Consider the following 19016-nt stretch of genomic DNA (forward strand, 5'->3'; position numbering starts at 1 on the left):
CCACGAACAGGAAAGGGCAGAAATTATTCACAGGCACCAAAAAATTAAATGGCTGAGAAAAAAAGAGTAAAGAACTACAAAACCTGTCACAGAACAAAGACCCTGGAATCAGAGTCGCTAGTAACTCTAAAATTCAGGATCTGCCAAAAACCCACTCAAGTTCCACAAGTGAAAAAGCAGAGTCAGCCGGGAAAACTGAAGAACTTGAGAACAGCGTATAACACCTAAGAGACAAACCAGCTTTTGCAGACGTCTCGAGGAGAGAACAGGCTTTAACTAACAGGGGCGCCGCCGCCCCGGAGCGAGAAAGCTCCCGGGCGTGTGGGCGGGGCTAAAAGGAGTCCAATAAATCGTTCCGCAGGCCGAGGTGGCGGGGAAATTGTCCAATCAGCGACTGGGCCGACGGGCCAATGAGCAGGAAGGTTGTTAGCGCCGCTGACCGGAGCCGGCTCACTGAGCGGCGGTCTCAGAAGCTGGCGGTTCTCCTCAGCACCTGCGGACCCCGCTTACGTCTCTCCGCGGGGCACAGCACCCCGGAACCCCCGCGTGCAAGGACAGTGGCCTGAGGACGCCCTCTTTCACTTCCTGCGTTTCCTCTTCCACACAGACGACGAGGGAGTGCGTGTCGCTTGTGAAGATGCTTCTTTGCTCAGAGGTACCTGCGGGGCGCGGGCTCAGGGGTCGGCGTCCCCTGGGGGCTGGGGCCTCGGTGGGAGGCGGGCCCGTGTCTCAGGAACACGCTGGTTCGCCAAAAGGTAGCCGTCACCTCGTGCGCCCCTCGTTTCACACCTGTGAAGAGCCCGGAGCGGGGCTTCGTGTGTGGAGCGGCTGATTATCTCACCTGTGCCGTGCGCCGGGCCTGGGGAGAGCGGGACTGGGGGTGCGGCCGGAGCCAGGCAGACGGGGTGTCGGCCTTGTTGGGGCTAAAGTCTTGCCGGAAGACCAGGGTAAACCGAGTACGTGTCATGTTGACGGGGAAGAAGTTCGGGTTCTCCCTCTTGAGTAGATGACATTCCACTGGGGGTTGTCAGGATCCCTATTGTGCACCTGACATCAGGCCAGTCATGGCGGCGGGGGAGTGGGGTGGGGTGGGGGGGTCGAGTGCGGGCCCAGGACCGGGTAATATTGGTGCCCAGAGCCAGTACTTTCCAGAGCTCTTGGATGAAAGTTCCGGAGTCTCCATTCTGAGGGGTGTAGCGGGGGCAGCGTCGTCACCACAGATGTGACACATATTGGCAAGCACGAGGCCGGAGTGTAGTTCGTCCTGCAGAAATTGTTGAGAGCGTACTTTGCGGTGGGGCCTTGCGGTTGGGTGGGGGGTGGGTGGTGATTGGGAGCACGTGTTAAATAGCCCGACAGGTGTCTCAGGTACTCACCACCTGTTTCGACGAGGCAGGAAGCAAATAATTACCTGTGAAATACACAATTACAGGTTTTCCTCAAGTGCTGAGAGCTACAGGGTGCATTAGAGTTTGTCATTAAGCTGAGACCAGAAGGCTGAGAAATGAAGGCGGATGTGGGAGCGTGTTCGGTTCGAGCAGGGAAGGCGTGTGGACTGTTCAAGGAGTTGAGAGAATGTCCTTGAAGCTGGGGCCACATGGGGGCCACTATAGGGTGGGGAAAACCAAGGTTTGGGGTTAAGACTTGCACTTTCTGTAGGTTCTTGGAGACTAAGCATAGTGATTTAAAACATGGAGTCCAGTGGGGCGGCTGGGTGGCTCAGTGGGTTAAAGCCTCTCTGCCTTCGGTTCAGGTCATGATCCCGGAGTCCTGGGATCGAGCCCCGTATGGGGCTCTCCACTTCTTGGGGAGCCTGCTTCCTCCTCTCTCTCTCTGCCTACTTGTGATCTCTGTCTCTCAAATAAATAAATAAAATCTTTAAAAAAAAAAAAAACATGGAGTCCAGATCCAAGCTGATTGTAGCTCTCCCTCATATGAGCCACGTTCCTCATCCATTGTATGTCTCAGTTTCCTGATGTGAGAAATGGGGATGATGATAATCCCACTTCATAAATGATCGGAAGGATGAAATGATACTTAACATTAATGAAACACTTAGTGCCATGTCTGTCATGTAGTAGGTGTTAGTGGTGGCTGATTCAAGGAATAGATAAATACAGAAGTTTTGAAGACGTGGAGGCAGTCTGTGGTGACATTTGTGAACATAAATGGACTCCACCCAACTTCATTTGTTCTCCAGCTTTCAGGTGCCACTGACCTCATGTGTCGCACTGTTGAATTAGAAATAATTTTTCTCATATGAACTGCTGTTTGCTAAGAGACTCTGAAGTGCCACTGAAACTATTGGAGAGAAAGGAAATAGTTTTTAGTAGCATATTACAATTTCATTTACTTAAAATTGTTGTTGGTATTGATTTATTTAATATTCGTTGGTAACAGTTTGTGCAAACTTGCTTACTTAATAAAAACTATAGAGTAATGCAGATACAAGAAAAGGACAGAGAAGTAGTATAATTAGAGCTTGCCTTTTCATGACTCTCTATTCGATAGTTTTTATAATTTCTCTGTTCTTCTCTGCCTTAGTTTCCACTACCCTGTTGTGTCTGCAGCCATCTCCACATCGTAGGGGAAGTTTGGGTTTGGAATTGCGGAGACTCTAAGGCCATTGTACTAAGCTCAAAGAGCACATCAGCAGAGCCTTGTGGGGCTTTTAAAACAAAACACAGATGCTCACGTCCTCCTCTAGACTCACTGAGTCAGAATCTTCTGGGATAGGTCCAGGGCTATAAAGACCAGATATGTTTGCCATGTGGATGCATTTCATGACAGCTTTTTTTGCACTGGACTTTCCTTCATCTGAACAACATGCAAGAGGATTAGGAAAATCCATAGGTTAATGTTTGGAGATACTTTACAGGGCTCTGTCCTTCAAGTTCTGTGATATCATGATCGGCCACTTCGTTGTGGTGTGTTAAACCCTTCAATCTTGTCAGAAAGTCATGTTATTAATACCATAGGGATTCTTTGCATGAATCACGACAAATCCCTTTCTGCCTCCCTCCTCTCTTCAGAATGGGGATAAGAATGGTAACCTGCCTTTGGGATGTAAGGATTAAATGAGAAATAGATCCAAGGCAGTCAGCACAGGATCTGGTCCAGAGGGAAGCCTTCCACAAGTTATTATTACTACTTTTGATTTCCCTCCATTCTTTTTTTTTTAACAGATTTATTCATTTATTTTAGAGTATGTGCACACCACTGGAGCAGGGGAGGGGAGAGAGGAGGAGGAAGGAAAGGAAGGGGAAAGAATCTCAAGCAGAATCCACACTGAGTGTGGAGCCCGATGTGAGATTGGATCTCTCAACCCTCAGATCATGACCTGAGCCAAAACGAAGAGTCCAGTGCTTAACTGACTGGGCCACCCAGGTGACCAATGATTTCTCTCCCTCTGAATATTATTTGGTTGAAGTTACTGACTGTGTCCTAGCTGTGGGTCAGATTCGTTCCTCCTGCCTTAAGTTACAGCCATAAAGCCCCAGAATCCATTAAGAAAGCCGGTTGGCCTCCCAGGAGTCCTAGGATTCTGCTGTTTTGGTATGTTCCCTCCTTCAGTGCAGAGCCCTCATGGAGCTAGCCATGCAAGGAATTGTCTGAGAGGACTGCTGGAAGAACTAGATGTGGAGTGCTCCCCCACCCCCCCCGTACTGGGCGCACAGCAGGTGTTCAAGACTGGTAGTGTCAGCACCATGTCACCATCATCAGTGTCCTGACCTTCATCATGGACTGGTGCCCTCACTCCTACCATCCTACAGTTAGAACTCTTCTATGGGATATATCGGGCTTATTTGTTATTATATTCTAATAATTGCATTTGGTTCAATAGGAATCTTTCGAGCACTTACCGTGATCACCAACTCTCGTGACTCCCAGTTCCTCTCTCCCTTATCTTCCCATCCTGCTCTTCCCTTAAGGCAGTTCCCTCTTTTTTTTTTTTTTTTTAAAGCTCGTGAACCCCATCCCTATGCCCTCCCCATGAATGACCTGGGAAATTTAGTGTCCATAATTGCCAGCCTCCTCTCTTTCCTCAGCCATTTCTTCCCTCTCTTTGCTTTGACCCTGTCCCTTCTGGGGGGGGTGGTGTACATCTGTTCCTTAAGTCCCCAAAGGAGCTGCCTATGTTCTCATACCCTGCATTTTCAGGATCGGGGGATTCAAGATTGGTGTCCTCCATCTTTTTTGCCCCCATGCCATTTCTTTGTGATCCATGGTCCCTAGGTGGAGCACGCTGGCCTCATCATTACTGTTTTCTCCCTGTCCCCCACAGTTATTCACCTAATTCATGGAAGACTTGGTTGCCGGACCCACAGCCTTCCTCTCTGTCTTGACTATTGACATTGACCTGGGTGGCCTCAGTGTGCACATGGAGGACCCACACAGGGTCCTGTGTGGACCTTCCACACAGGGCACTCATTTTCACAAACTCATTTTCTTGAATGCCTCCTCTGCAGTGATCACCTCTGTCACCACTCCCAGTTTGGTGCCCTGGATTTCCACCCTGATGCTGCACCACCTCGCACATGAGCAGTGCAGCTCCTTTCAGCCCTGATCTCTTCTTTCCAGCATGTTCCATCTGTTATTTCTGCTCTGCCATCCGTGTGCTCTTCCCGAGGACCTCCTTGGATTTTTCTGTCCTTTATTCTCCCTCAAGGCGCTCATCTCTCAGCTGAGCGTAGAGTTCCCAGCCTATGATTCATCCATTGTCCTGGCAATGCTTCTACTACCCTTGCCTTTCGTCTGAGTAAACCCCAAACGCTGGGTGACACAAAGCATCCATGTTTGCCTTGAATCCTGATGGTGGGAATCACACAGCAGAGCAGCTCAGAATGACTGTGTGTTCTTGCCAACCAGCCTCCCCTGTGTCCTTATGGAGCTCCCCCATTCTGTTGTTCTCTGGGCAGCTCCCTTTCCCACTCTCCGGAATCCTTCCAGCAGACTTTTTGCACTCTCCTCAACCCTGTGATTGATGCCGCCCTTGTCTTTCATTCTCTGCATAACATGGGCGATGGGATGGGTCCTGCTTCACGGAGAAGATGGGAACCTTCAGATTGGAACTCCGTGAACGTCCCTCCAAGAAAGGGAACTGACCTTTCCTCCCATGACAGTGGTCAATGTCCTCCCCAGAGGCCACTGGGAGCACACCTGTCCTTAAACACAGTGGGTTCATTACTCATCATTGGGGAGAACCCACATCATGGGCACTGTGGGGCTGATCAGTAAGAAAGAGTGTTAGAAAGAACATACAAGATTTGGGCTTTGAGCAGATGTATTTGAGAGTGTTCAAGGAAGCAGGGGTGTGCTCTGGACTGGGTGCTGCCGGGAGGTGAATCAGTGCTGTGATTGGGTAGCTCTATCAGTCTTTTCTAGAGGGTGGTGTGAGTAGTGAGATGAACTGTGTCATTCAGAAGGAAGGCATTCACTCCTTCGAACCGGGAGAGGGGATGATTGGTATTTTATGGTGGACCAAGCACCTGGTTTTGTCTGAGTGGGCCTATTTTGTCTCTCTTCTTCACCCTAGCCAGGTCACCTTGTGCTGCTGTTCTGTGAGGTCGTTTGTGTCCAACAAGGGAACCATATGGCCTCTCTATGCATGCCAGGCCACTTCTACCAGCCGTGCAGTCTTGCTCATGGTGCCAGGCCACCTCCTCGGTGTCAGCACTGCTCTTCCTTCTTGCCCCGTGGAGGAGGGAAGTATTCAAAAGACAATACGTGTTTGCCAGACATGAGAAACTAGCCTGGACACTGAAGCCCAGGGCTGTGTCAGCGGCACCTGATGTTGTGTTGGAGAGCAGGGAGCAAGAGAGCATTCTGGAGAGACTGTCAGAGAGTGAAATGCAGGAGGACCGAGGGGTTTAAAGTCAGGGAGGTGATGTGCTCTGGGTTTTCGACCATCCCCAGGAGCTGCATGGGTGCTACACTGGTGACAAAGGGCAAGTCTGTTCCCTTTTCCTTCCCTGTGAGCAGACCCCTGGCTCAGGTCCCTTCTCCTGCCTGCTCTGTTGCAACCCATCCTCCTCGTCCTACCTGCTTCTCGTCCAGCTCCCTCTGCCAACCATGTGCTCCTGCTCTGGCCAGGGTGATCTTTTTGGAATCCCACATCTTCTCTAGTTAATGTGTTACTGGAAACCTTTTGATTCCCCATGAGCTACAAGGTGAGAATCTGTACTGCTTGGTGTGACTCCCTTTGATTTTCATGATCCTCCCATGGTACCCTGGGTCTCCTGCTGCCAACTGGAAATTTGCATTTGCATGTCTCAGAGTTATCTCAAATCCAGTCTTTCCAAAACTGTTCTCGAGATTCCCTTCCTGTATTTTCCTTCTTGCCACCCCCACCCCCCGAGCTCCATGAATGGGACCACTGTGTCCTTCAGCTCCCCCGTGCAAAAGGAAAAAGTCATCTGCTTTGACTTTCTTCCCCCTTCTGCAATCACTCACCCAGACCTGTGATTTTATCTGCTAAACAGTTTTTGGATCTACCACGTTTTCTCTATATTTGCTCCTGCTGTCGCAGTCCGAGTTATGATCATTTGTCTTTTGACCTGTGGCTAGTCTGCCCAGGTAGCTTCCAGGCTCTCCTCCGTTTCCCAGATCCCCATGTTCCCATGGAGCCATAGGTTTGTGGAAGGCTCATTCTATCATGTCACTGCCTAGTTTCATGGCTTCTTGTTGCTGTTGGAGATGAACCCAAATGTTCCTTCTGTGTCTGCACGGCTGCTCCATCCTCCTTCTCCAGTCTTGCTTCCGGCTCACCTTCCCTGCCCTATAGGATCCAGTCAGTCCTTCCAGTGTGCCCTGTGCCTGCTGGTCGTGGGGCAGCTCGGCTGCTCCCTCTGCCTGAGACACTTTCTCCCCCAGGACAAGAGATGCTGCTGGCTTGGATCAGGGTGGTAGGGGTGGAAGTGCAGCTAATCGACCCATGTCTGGGTACATGTTGAAGGAGGAGCTGATGGGATGTACTGACAGATTGGATGTGGGTGAGGCCCATGAGTCAAGAAGGTGCCCAGCCTCTGGCTCTTCTGGTTCATGTCAGATGCGGCTCCCTCCGGAGGCCCCTGACACCTGCAGACAAGGTCCAGCCCACTATCTCTTCTCTGTGCATGTTCTTTGTGGCAGTCAGTCCCGTTGCAACACAGACATCTTGTTTAATGATTGTCTACCCCATGGGAATAATGGTGCCTGGAGGGACCATGTGTGTCTCAGTGCCTCATGCCCTGTAGACCCCAGTAAGTACTTCTCAGCCACCAGAATGACGAGGAACTGAATGTAGATGCTCAAGGTTGTATTCCCTGATGAGGTCTCCAAATTGCCATGTTCTATTTCACTGGTTTTTAGTGGTCTGTGTGTTTTAGAAAGCAGGCCAGGGGCTGTAAGACTTCTGAAATTCTATTGTGAGAATTCCCATTGATGTGATTTTAACCTCATTATAAAACGTGCCCCTCGGGGGGGGGGTCTCCTAAGCTAGCTTCATGGTGCAGTGACTACGCTCCGGGCCTTCACATGCGATGACCTGTTCCGCTTCAACAACATTAACTTGGATCCACTTACAGAAACTTATGGGATTCCTTTTTACTTACAGTACCTTGCCCACTGGCCAGAGTACTTCATTGTTGTGGAGGCACCTGGTAGAGAGTTAATGGGTTATATCACAGGTAATGCAGTAGGCTCAGTAGCTGGGGAAGAATGGCACAGGCACATCACTGCTCTCTCTGTTGCCCCCAAATTTTGATGCCTTGGTTTGGCTGCTAAAGTTATGGGGTTATTAGGGGAGCTTTCAGAAGGAAAGGGTGGATTTTTCAGCGATCTCTTTGTAAGGGTGTCTAACCAAGTTGCAGTCAACGTGCACAAGCAGCTGGGCTACAGCATGTACGGGTCATAGAGTACCACTCGGCCAGCAACGAGTAGCCCAATGAGGATGCCTATGATATGAGGAAAGCTCTTTCCAGAGACACTGAGAGGAAATCTGTCATACCATTACCTCATCCTGTGAGGCCTGAAGACACTGAATAACCATGGCCAGTGGTTCTTAGGCTGATGCTCCAGATATTTTATGGACAATATTATTTTCATTGGATGACCTAGGAGCTCAATTGGGAGAAAAGTAATCATTTTGGTCTTACAGACTTCAAGAAAATACAGGTTATAAACTTCAGTCTCATTCTTTCCAGTTAGCAATATCATACCTACTAAAGCTGTTCACTGTAATAAAATTCAATCAAAAGGCAGCAAGGTCAGATGGAAACATTCCACTATTTTGGGTCATAATATTCACTGTATGCTAGGGAGAACACTTGCTCCAGTCTCCTCCTAAATTCTGTGCCTGAGAACTACTGCTGCATATATATTTTTTATTTTGCATTGAAATGTTAATTGAAGATTTTTTTAAATTTATTTTTTATTTATTTTCGGCATAACAGTATTCATTATTTTTTCACCACACCCAGTGCTCCATGCAATCCGTGCCCTCTATAATACCCACCACCTGGTACCCCAACTTCCCACCCAACCGCCAATTCAAACCCCTCAGATTGTTTTTTAGAGTCCATAGTTTCTCATGGTTCACCTCCCCTTCCAATTTCCCTCAACTCCCTTCTCCTCTCTAACTCCCCATGTCCTCCATGCTATTTGTTATGCTCCACAAATAAGTGAAACCATGTGATAATGGACTCTCTCTGCTTGACTGATTTCACTCAGCATAATCTCTTCCAGTCCCACCCATGTTGCTACAAAAGTTGGGTATTCATCCTTTCTGATGGAGGCAGAATACTCCATAGTGTATATGGACCACATCTTCCTTATCCATTCGTCCATTGAAGGGCATCTTGGTTCTTTCCACAGTTTGGCAACCGTTTTTTAAAAAGATTTTTAAAAATTTATTTATTTGCCAGACATAGATCAAAAGTAGGCAGAGAGGCAGGCAGAGAGCGAGGAGGAAGCAGGCTGAGCAGAGAGCCCTATGTGGGGCTCGATTACACATGAGATCATGAACCGAGGTGAAGGCAGAGGCTTTAACCCACTGAGCCACCCAGGAGCCCCTTAATTGAAGCTTTAAAAGCATATATGAAATGTATAAATCTAAGATGAATATAAAATGCACTGTAGACTCTAAAAAAACAAAAACAAAAAAGTGTCCCCCTTGATGTGCAAATGGGTCACAGGATCACCTCTTGGCAGAGGCAGCATTTTCCGGACAGCCTAGGCCTTTCCACACAGTGTTGGCATCTATACAGCTCAGCCCAGAGAGCAGGTTGAGATTTTGATCTGAGATATTCTGAAGGTGGGGGCAGCTGTGTTCCCTCCCCAGATAAGATAGGTCACTTGAGAATGAGAATACTCTCATTCTATGGAGGATAAATTAGCTGCCAAACTTGCCCATCAAGAAAGTTGAATAAGGGGGCGCCTGGGTGGTTCAATGGGTTAAAGCCTCTGCCTTCGGCTCAGGTCATGATCCCAGGGTCCTGGGATCGAGCCCCGCGTTGGGGCGCTCTGCTCAGCGGGGAGCCTCCTTCCCCCTCCCCCTCTCTCTCTGCCTGCCTCTCTGCCTACTTGTGATCTCTGTCAAATAAATAAAACCTTTAAAAAAAAAAAAAAAAAAAAGGAGGTTGAATAAGGGGCGCCTGGGTGGCTCAGTGGGTTAAGCCGCTGTCTTCGGCTCAGGTCATGATCTCAGGGTCCTGGGATCGAGTCCCGCATTGGGCTCTCTGCTCAGCAGGGAGCCTGCTTCCCTCTCTCTCTCTCTCTCTGCCTGCCTCTCCATCTACTTGTGATTTCTCTCTGTCAAATAAATAAATAAAATTTAAAATTAAAAAAAAAAAAGAAAGTTGAATAAATCATGGCTTTTCACCCCCCCCCCATTTTTTCAAAAAGGGAACAAATTTTAATTTGGAAAATATTTATGGAAAACAATGGTCTCAGATCTAGAATACTAATTATTTTTCTTTTACACTTAATTTTAATTTTTAAGATTTTGTTTTCATAGAATCTGTGTCTGTAACTTGGGATTGGATTCATAACCACCGGATCATGAATCCCCTGTTCTTCCAACTAGCCAGCAAGGTGCACCTTTAGGATTAACTTTTTAAATGACAAAAGTGAATGCATTTCCCCCACCCAGTATCCTAATTTAAATAAAGTGGGCATATAAGTTCTTGCCTCATTTTTCTTTTTTTTAATTGGCTGAGTAGTATTCCACAATGTGGTTGTACTTATGTGATGATATTTCTGTTCATCATTTGGGTGACTATTAGGGCTGTGATGAACATTTTTGCATGTGTGTTTGAATTTCCCAGTGAGATGGATTTCAGGGGAGAAGCTTTTATGAATTGGTCCTCAAAAGAGGTTATGTCAGGGGCGCCTGGGTGGCTCAGTGGTTTGGGCTGCTGCCTTCGGCTCGGGTCATGATCTCAGGGTCCTGGGATCGAGCCCCGCATCGGGCTCCCTACTCCGCAGGAAGCCTGCTTCCCTCTCTTTCTCTCTCTCTCTCTGCCTGCCTCTCTGCCTACTTGTGATCTCTGTCAAATAAATAAATAAAATCTTTAAAAAAAAAAAAGAGATTATGTCAATTTCTGTTCTCACCCATGGTAAATAAGATGCTAATCACAGAATAGCCTCAGTCTTTTAAACTGTAAGCTGGAAGGCAGAAAAATATTCCTTGTATTTTGAGAGAAAGAGAGAGAGAATGGGGAAGGAGCAAAAGGAGAGGGAGAGAGAGAATCTGAAGCATGTTTCCCTCAGCGCAGAGCCTGAGTGGGGCCGGATCCCACAACCCTGAGACCATGACCTGGGCCAAAATCAGGAGTCAGACACTCAACCCGTTGAGCCACCCAGGTGCCCCTAAGTTTATATGTTTATAATCAGTAGGAAGACTGAGTATTTTTATTTGGTCACTGTCACTGATAGTTTTTTGCCTGTTTCTTCTTTTCATTTTCTACTGGGTTGTCTCTTAGGGTATTTATGTTTTTATTGTTGATGTTATTTTTTATTTTGAGTGTTTTTTCCCTTAAGATTTTATTTATTGATTTGGGGCACCTGGGTGGCTCAGTGGGTTAAGCCTCTGCCTTCAACTCAGGTCATGATCTCGGGGTCCTGGGATTGAGGCCCACCTTGGGGTCTCTGCTTAGCAGGGAGCCTGTTTCCCCCCTCTCTCTCTGCCTGCCTCTCTGCCTACTTATGATCTCTCTCTCTCTGTGTCAAATAAATAAATGATATCTTAATTTTTTTATAAATGAAATCTTTTTTAAAAAAAGATTTTATTTATTTATTTATTTGACAGAGAGAGAGAGAGAGCACACAAGCATAAGCAAGGGGAGCAGCAGAGAGAGAGAGCACAAGTAGGCAGAATGACAGGCAGAGGGAGAGGGAGAAGCAGGCTCCCCCCAGAGCAGGAAGCTGGAAGCAAAGCTGGATCCCAGGACCCTGGGATCATGACCTGAGCCAAAGGCTGAGCCTCCCAGGTGCCCCTTTATGTTGATTTCTAAGAACTTTTTATGTGTAGAATGGTAGTCCTTGGCCTCTGTACTTGTTGCAGTATTTTGTCCCAAACTCTTCTTGTCTTTGAGTTTAGCCTTTACCATACATTTCATGATACATTTCATTCTGAATCTTTATGGTGCCAAATCTGACAGCCTAACTTCATGGCTTGTGGCTTTGAGATGATGCTTTAAAAGACCTTTTCAATCAGTACTACATTTTCCTTTAGCACTTTTATGGTTTTGGCTTCTATTGCTTAGACCATTTATCTATCCGTATTATTTTGTATGTTATAAGGTAGCCCTTTTTGTCCCTATACCACCTAGTGATGGCCTATATCCCCCATGGATTTTTTTTTTTAAATATTTTGTTTATTTATTTTATAGACAGAGATCAGAAGTAGGCGGAGAGGCAGGCAGAGAGAGAGGGGGAAGCAGGCTCCAAGCTTAGCAGAGAGCCTGATGCGGGGCTCGATCCCAGGACCCTGAGATCATGACCTGAGCCGAAGGCAGAGGCTTAAACCACTGAGCCACCCAGGCGCCCCTCCCCCATGGATTTGAAATGTAACTTAGATACCAAATTCTTATATATGCTTTAACACAGCCATGCGTATATCCTTCTTCACTTCCAGTTGGACTTGCTTTTTTCATTTTGATGCCTGCACATTTTGACTTGCGATGTAACTTATTTGTGAATTGATTGAGAGGTCCCATAGCTTGCTCCTCAGAATAATAGGTTTGTACCAGGGAACAGCACCGTTTTCTTAGTTCATTTGAGCTACTGTACTCCAGGAAGGAAGAAAAGAAAGGGACACTGACAAAAGGCACATGTTTAAGAGCAATTTTTCAGGAAGCCCTACCATGAAGATTTCAACATATGTGTCATTCGCCACAATTAGGCATGTGGTCCTACCCCTAGCTGTAGGAACATGTGGGAGAGGAGAATTTCTCACAGGGCAGATTGGTACCTCATAAAAATTGGTATCCTCTTACTAAAGAAGGTGTAGGTCAATATTGAAAGGGGAACTTGAGGGGTGCCTGGGTGGCTCAGTGGGTTAAAGCCTCTGCCTTGGGCTCAGGTCATGATCCCAGGGTCCTGGGATGGAGCCCCGCATCGGGCTCTCTGCTCAGCAGGGTGCCTGCTTCCTCCTCTCTCTCTGCCTGTTTCTCTGCCTACTTGTGATCTCTGTCTGTCAAATAAATAAATAAAATCTTTTAAAAATGGGGGGGGACTTGAAGGGTCAGTCACATCTTTCATCTATTTTTTTTTTCCTTTAGAATTTCTCCAGGTAGGGGTACCTGGGTGCTTTAATCGGGTTGAGTGTATGAGTCTTGATCTCAGCTGAGGTCTCAATCTCAGGGTTGTGAGTTCAAGCCCCATGTTGCATCCATGCTGGGAGTGGAGCTTTCTTAAAAGAAAAAAAAAAAAGAAAAGTATTGCCCCAGGTATTCCTAAAGACAGAGGGGGAGAGGAAGAAGAAAATGGAGTTGGGAGGGAAGGGTAGGGAAAGAGATAATTTATAAAATAAAATGCTCAGGTGTTCAGTTTGATGAGCATTAAGGAATGTACACAGTTGACTCTTGAACAACATGGATTTGAATTTCATGGGACCACTTATATGCACATTTTTCTATAAATATAGTACAGTAATGCAAATGTATTTTCTTCATGATTTTCTGAATATTTTCTTTAGTGTACTTTAGTGAGGGAATACAATGTATAATACATTTACCATACAAAATATGTTAAATGTATTAATCAACTGTTTATATTATCAGTAAGACTTCTGGTCAATGGTTGGCAATTAGTAGTAAAGTTTTGGGGGAGAAAAAATTTATATGCAAATTTTTGACTGCACAGGAATGGGTACCCCTAGCCACTGCATTGTTGAAGGGTCAACTGTATATCTGTGTACCACCCCCAAACACAAGACATAAACTGTATCTGAAACTCCAGAAGTTACCCTCGTATCTCTTTCTAGTTGGTCTCCTTACCCCCACTGGTCATTTTCTGATTTCAGGATCTGTGGTAGATTAGATTTGCCTGTTCTTGAACATTGTATAAATGGAATCATGCAGCATGTATTCTTTTGTCTTCTTTCACTTTGCGTGTTCTTTGAGGTTTATCCCTGTTGTGTGCACGTATCAAAGATAAAAGGTGCCAGATCTTAGTGCAACTGATGAGGACAGATTTTAATCTAATAACTACTACAATCAGGTAAAGAGTCCTGCATGCATGAAACTCAATCTGGATTTGTCCAGCAGGCTTTTAAAGGAGAGAAGAGGGAGTAAGGCTGGGACTGAATAAAGTCAGGGAAGGAAAAGACGACCAAAAGTGGGAAAGGTCTTTGTCTCTGTGAAACCACCTGGATTTGCTCACTGGGAGGCAGGGGCCTGATTTTTCAGTGTTGGCTGAAGAAACAGTAGCTACCTTGAGTTTTCTCAGGCAGGCAGTAAGGGGAACTGGTGCCATCCTCGGTGAGGGGCCTTGAGCTGTTAGAAACTGTGTTAGTGTTTGGTGAAGTCTGTGTGTGATAATTCAAGGTTGAGGCCTAGCTGAGAAGAGGGCACAGTGGACATTGGCTAGAGTTTGGTCAAGGAGAAAGTCTTTGTCAGTGTAAAGATAGTTTGCTCCTTCATATGTAGTGCATGTTCATCTGTTCATTTGATGATTAGACATTTCATTGTATCTATCCAAGTTTTTGGTCATTGTGAATAGGCTACAATAAACATTCTTACAGAAGTCTTAAATTTCTCCTGAACTTGCTTAGTGGGATTGCTTAGTCATAGGGTGGGGATATATCGAAGTGCTAGCCTAGTTTCCGAAGTGGTTGATCAGTTTACACTTCCCACCAGCAATATAGTGACACTCCAGTTGCTCAGCATCCTCGTTAACATTCTGTGTTGTCAGTGAGGGTGAAATAGCATCTCATTATGCTTTCACATTGCATTTCCCTGGTGATGAATGATCTGAGTTAGGCACCTTTTCGTGTGTGTAGTGGGCATTCCTACATCTTTTGGGGACCGTCTGTTCACCTCTTTTGCCCATTGTTGACGTTAATGTTGTTTTTGGTTTTGACTTGTTGGAATTCATTGTGTATTCTGGATAGGAATTCTTTGTCAGACAGATGCATGATAAACATACATGGAAAGGAGAATGAAAATTTAAAATATTTTACAGGAGCATCTAAAACATAAACTGGTTGGGGTAACTGGGTGGCTCAGTGGATGAATCATCTGACTTTTGATTTCAGGTCTTGAACTCAGGGTTGTGAGTTCAATTCCTGCACTGGGCTCCATGCTGGGTGTGGAGCCTAATTACAAAAACAACAACAACAAAGCGCTGGCTGTGAATAAATCTCATGGAAGATATGAAACAGCCTTACACAGAAAACTATAAAACATTATTGAGAGGAATTCAAGAAGAGCAAAATAATTGGGAGATATACTTTGTTCATGCCTCGGAAGATTTGTCATTGAGATCGCTGTTTCCCATGACTTGATTCATGCAAGCAATGCAAACCCAGTCAAAACTAGCTATCTTTTAAACATTTTATTTTTACTATTTTTAAAAGATTTTATTTGAGAGATAGAGAAAGGGATACGGACCAAGAGCAGAAGCAGAAGGTGAGGGAGAAGCAGGCCCTCCTCCCCCTGTCCTGCCTCCCCCAGGAGGAAGCCTCAGGTAAAGCTTGATCTGAGGCCTCAGGATCATGACCAAGCTGAAGCCAGATGCTTTTCTGACTTAGCCACCAAAGCCATCTTTTTTTTTTTTCCCTAGAAGAAATGAACAAGTAGGTTCTAAAATTTATATGGAAATGCAAAGGGTCTAGGATGGCCAAAAAAGTCTTTAAAAGAACACATTTGAAGAACTTTCACTGCTTATTCCCTCCTACTTTTAAGACCTATAGTAAAGCCACAGTAATCAAAGTCTTTGGGGGTAGAGATAGATCAGTGAAACAGAATAGAATCCAAAAATAGAGCAATCACAACAAGTATTGTCAGTTGACTTTTGCCCAGAATGTCATGTCAAATCCATTTAGTGGGGGAAAGGGAAGACTTTTTGGTGAATAATTCTGGGTAAACTGGGTATTCAAGCGGAAACAAAATGGACCTTGACCCTGAACTCATTCTGTACACAGGCATTAATTTGGGATGGATCATAAACCTAAATATAAAACTTTGCACCAGGGGCACCTGGTTTGCTCAGTCCCTGAAGGGTCTGACTCCTGGTTTTGCTCAGACCATGGTCTCAGCATTATGAGATTGAGCCCCGTGTCAAGCCCCACGTGGACCCCATCTGGAGTCAAGCACTGTGTCAGGCTCGACACTCAGCGGGGAGTCTGCTTGAAATTTTTTCCCTCTGCCCTTCCTCCTGCACGCCCTCTCCCAAATAAATAAATAAATGTAAAAAAAAGAAAAGAAAAAGCTAGAACCATAAAACTTCCCTATGAAAACGAGGGAAAATAATTTGACAACCTTGGGGTATGCAGATATTTTGTATAGAGAACAAAAAAAAGTGCTAATTAGAAAGAAAAATGGATACACGAAGAAAATGAATGGGCAACCTTGCAAGAAAATATTCAGAATACATGTTCTTAAATGTTTTATTTTTTCCCTAAGTACTTCAGCATTATTCAGATCCATGGCATACTTTTACATGGGTTTTGGTGCATTTGTGAATGGGATCAATTCCTTCATTTCTCTTTCTTCTGTCTCATTGTTAGTGTATAGAAATGCAGCTGATTTCTGTGCATTGAGTTTTATATTCTACCATGTTGCTGAATTCTTGTGTGAGTTCTAGCAATTTGGGGCTGGTGTCTTTTGGATTTCCCCCATAAAGCATCATGTCATCTGCAAAGAGTGAGTTTAACTTCTTTGCCCATTCAGATGCCTTTTATTTCTTTTTGTTGTCTGATTGCTGAGACTGGGACTTCTAGTTGAACAACTACGGTGAGAGTGGGCATCCCTGTCATGTTCTGGACCTTAGGGGAAAAGCTCTGTTTTTCCCCACTGAGAATGATATTCATTGTGGGCTTTTCATAGATGGCTTTTATGTTATTGAGGTATGTTCCCTCTATACCTACACTGTGGAGAGTTTTAATCCAGAAAGGATGCTGCATATTGTCCAGTGCTTTTTCTGCATCAAGTGAGAGGATCATATGGCTCTTGTCCTTTCTTTTATTAATGTGATGTGTTTGTTGATTTGATTTGTGAATGTTGAACCACCCATACATCCCAAGAATAAATCCCACTTGGTTGTGGTGAGTAGTCCTTTTAACATTACATCCATGGGTCTTTGTCTGATTTGGGGATCAAGGTCATGCTGGCCTTACAGAACAGGCATGAAAGTTTTCCTTCCACTTCCATTTTTTGAAATAGCCTCAGAAGAATAGGTGTTAGTTTTTCTTTAAATGTTTGGTAGAATTCCCCTGGGAAGGCTTCTGGCCCTGGACTTGTGTGTTGGAAGATTTTTTGATCACTGCTTCAGTTTCCTTGCTGGTTATGGGTCTGTTCAGATTTTCTCTTTCTTCCCGATTCAATTTTGGTAGTTTTTAAGTTTCCAGGAATGCATCCGTTTTTTCTGGATTACCGATTTGTTGTCATGTAGTTGCTTATAATATGTTCTTAAAATTGTTCATATTTCCTTGGTGTTGGTTGTGACCTCTCCTCTTTCATTCATGCTATTATTCTGGGTCCTTTCCCCTTTCTTTTGGATAAGTCTGGCTAGGGGGTTTTCAATCTTATTAATAATTTCAAAACCAGCTCCTAGTTTCATTGATCTGTTCTGCTGTTCTTCTCATTTCTATTTCATTGATTTCCACTCTAATCTTTGCAATTTCTCTTCTCCTGCTTGGTTTAGACTTTATTCACTCCTCCTTTCCCAGCACCTTTAGGTGTTAGGTTAGCTGTATATTTGAGACTTTTCTTATTTTTTGATAAAGTTTTGCATTGCTATGTACTTTCCTCTTAGGACCACCTTTGCTATATCCCAAAGGTTTTTAACACCTGTGTTTTCATTTTCATTCATTTCCATGAATTTTTAAGATTCTTCTTTAAATTCATAGCTGACCCATTCATTGTTCTGTAGGATGCTCTGTAGTCTCCAAGTCTTTGAGTTTCTTCCAAATGTCATCTTGTGCTCAAGTTCCAGTTTCAAAGCATTGTGGTCTGAAAATATGCAGGGAATAATCTCTCTGCCTGCCTCTCTGCCTACTTGTGATCTCTCTCTGTGTCAAATAAATACAATCCTTAAAAAAAAGAGGAGGAGGATGAAGTTTAACTCACTTTTTAAAAGTGATCAAGGAGCAAGAAGTCACTGAATGAACACCTACAGGAAACATAACTGTGGGTTCAGAAATATATCAATTAAAGCAACTGTAATAATATCAGTTGAAACCTGATTTATGACTCAGTATGTGATCTATTCTGGAGAATGTTCCATGTGCACTGGAGAAGAATGTGTATTCTGTGGCTTAGGATAGAATATTCTGTAAGTATATATATCCCTTAAGTCCCTCTGATCCAGTGTGTCATTCAGAGCCCTTGTTTCCTCGTTGACCCTCTGCTTCGATGATCTGTCCATTATCTGAGTGGGGTGTTGAAGTCCCCTATGATTATTGTATTATTATCAAAGTGTTTCTTTAATTTGGTTATTAATTGGCTTATATAATTGGCTACTCCCAAGGTAGGAGCATAAATATTTGTAATTCTTATAACTTCTTGTTGGGTATAGACCCTTTAAACATCCTTCTTCATCCCTTGCTACAGTCTTTGGTTTAAAATCTAATTTCTCTGATATGCGGGTTGCTACCTCAGCTTTCTTTTGAGGTTCATTAGCATGACAAATAGATCTCTACCTTCTCATTTTCAATCTGGAGGTGTCTTTAGGTCAAAAAATGAGTCTCTTGTGGATAGCATATCCAGTCTGATACCCTGTGTCTCTTTTTAAAAAAGATATTTTATTTATTTATTTATTTATTTATTTTTATTTATCAGAGAGAGATAGCAAGTGCACAAGCAGGCAGAGTGGCAGGCAGAGGCAGAGAGAGAAGCAGGCTTCCTGTCAAGCAAGAAACCTGATGGGGGACTTGATTCTAGGATCATGACCCTAGCTGAAGGCAGTGGCTTAACTGACTGAGCCACCCAGGTGTCCCACCCTGTGTCTTTTGATTGGATCATTTACCCCATTTACATCCAGAGTAACTATTGAGAGATATGAATTGAGTGCCATTGTATACCTCTAAAGTCTGTGTTTCTGTAGAATGTCTGTTTCTTCCCAGTCTCTCTTACTTTTGGGCTCTCTCCTCGTTTCAAAGATCCCCTCTAATATTTTTTTTACAGGGCTGGCTTTCAGTTTCTCTTTGTCCAGAAAGCCCTTTATCTCTCTTTCCATTCTGAGTGACAGCCTTGCCGGATAAAGTATTCTTTGCTGTATGTTTTTCTCATTTAGTACCCCAAAGATATATGCCAGCCCTTTCTGGCTTCCCAGGTCTGTGGATAGGTCTGCTGCCAGCGTAATGTTGCCACGCC

At 44.8% G+C, this 19016-nt stretch overlaps 1 long non-coding RNA gene and 1 pseudogene across 1 annotated transcript in view; both read left to right on the plus strand.

Moving 5' to 3' along the window:
• The first annotated feature begins 295 nt into the window (after positions 1-295).
• LOC132026839 (uncharacterized) overlaps positions 296-19016 on the plus strand; it is a 52006-nt gene continuing 33285 nt past the window's right edge. Inside the window, exon 1 of the long non-coding RNA XR_009407014.1 lies at positions 296-655. This is a non-coding gene — a long non-coding RNA (uncharacterized LOC132026839). The remainder of the gene's footprint in view (positions 656-19016) is intronic.
• On the plus strand, positions 6159-8072 carry LOC132027263 (N-alpha-acetyltransferase 20-like; annotated as a pseudogene).

Source organism: Mustela nigripes, chromosome 11, assembly GCF_022355385.1.
Source record: "Mustela nigripes isolate SB6536 chromosome 11, MUSNIG.SB6536, whole genome shotgun sequence".
Classification (NCBI taxonomy): domain Eukaryota; kingdom Metazoa; phylum Chordata; class Mammalia; order Carnivora; family Mustelidae; genus Mustela; species Mustela nigripes.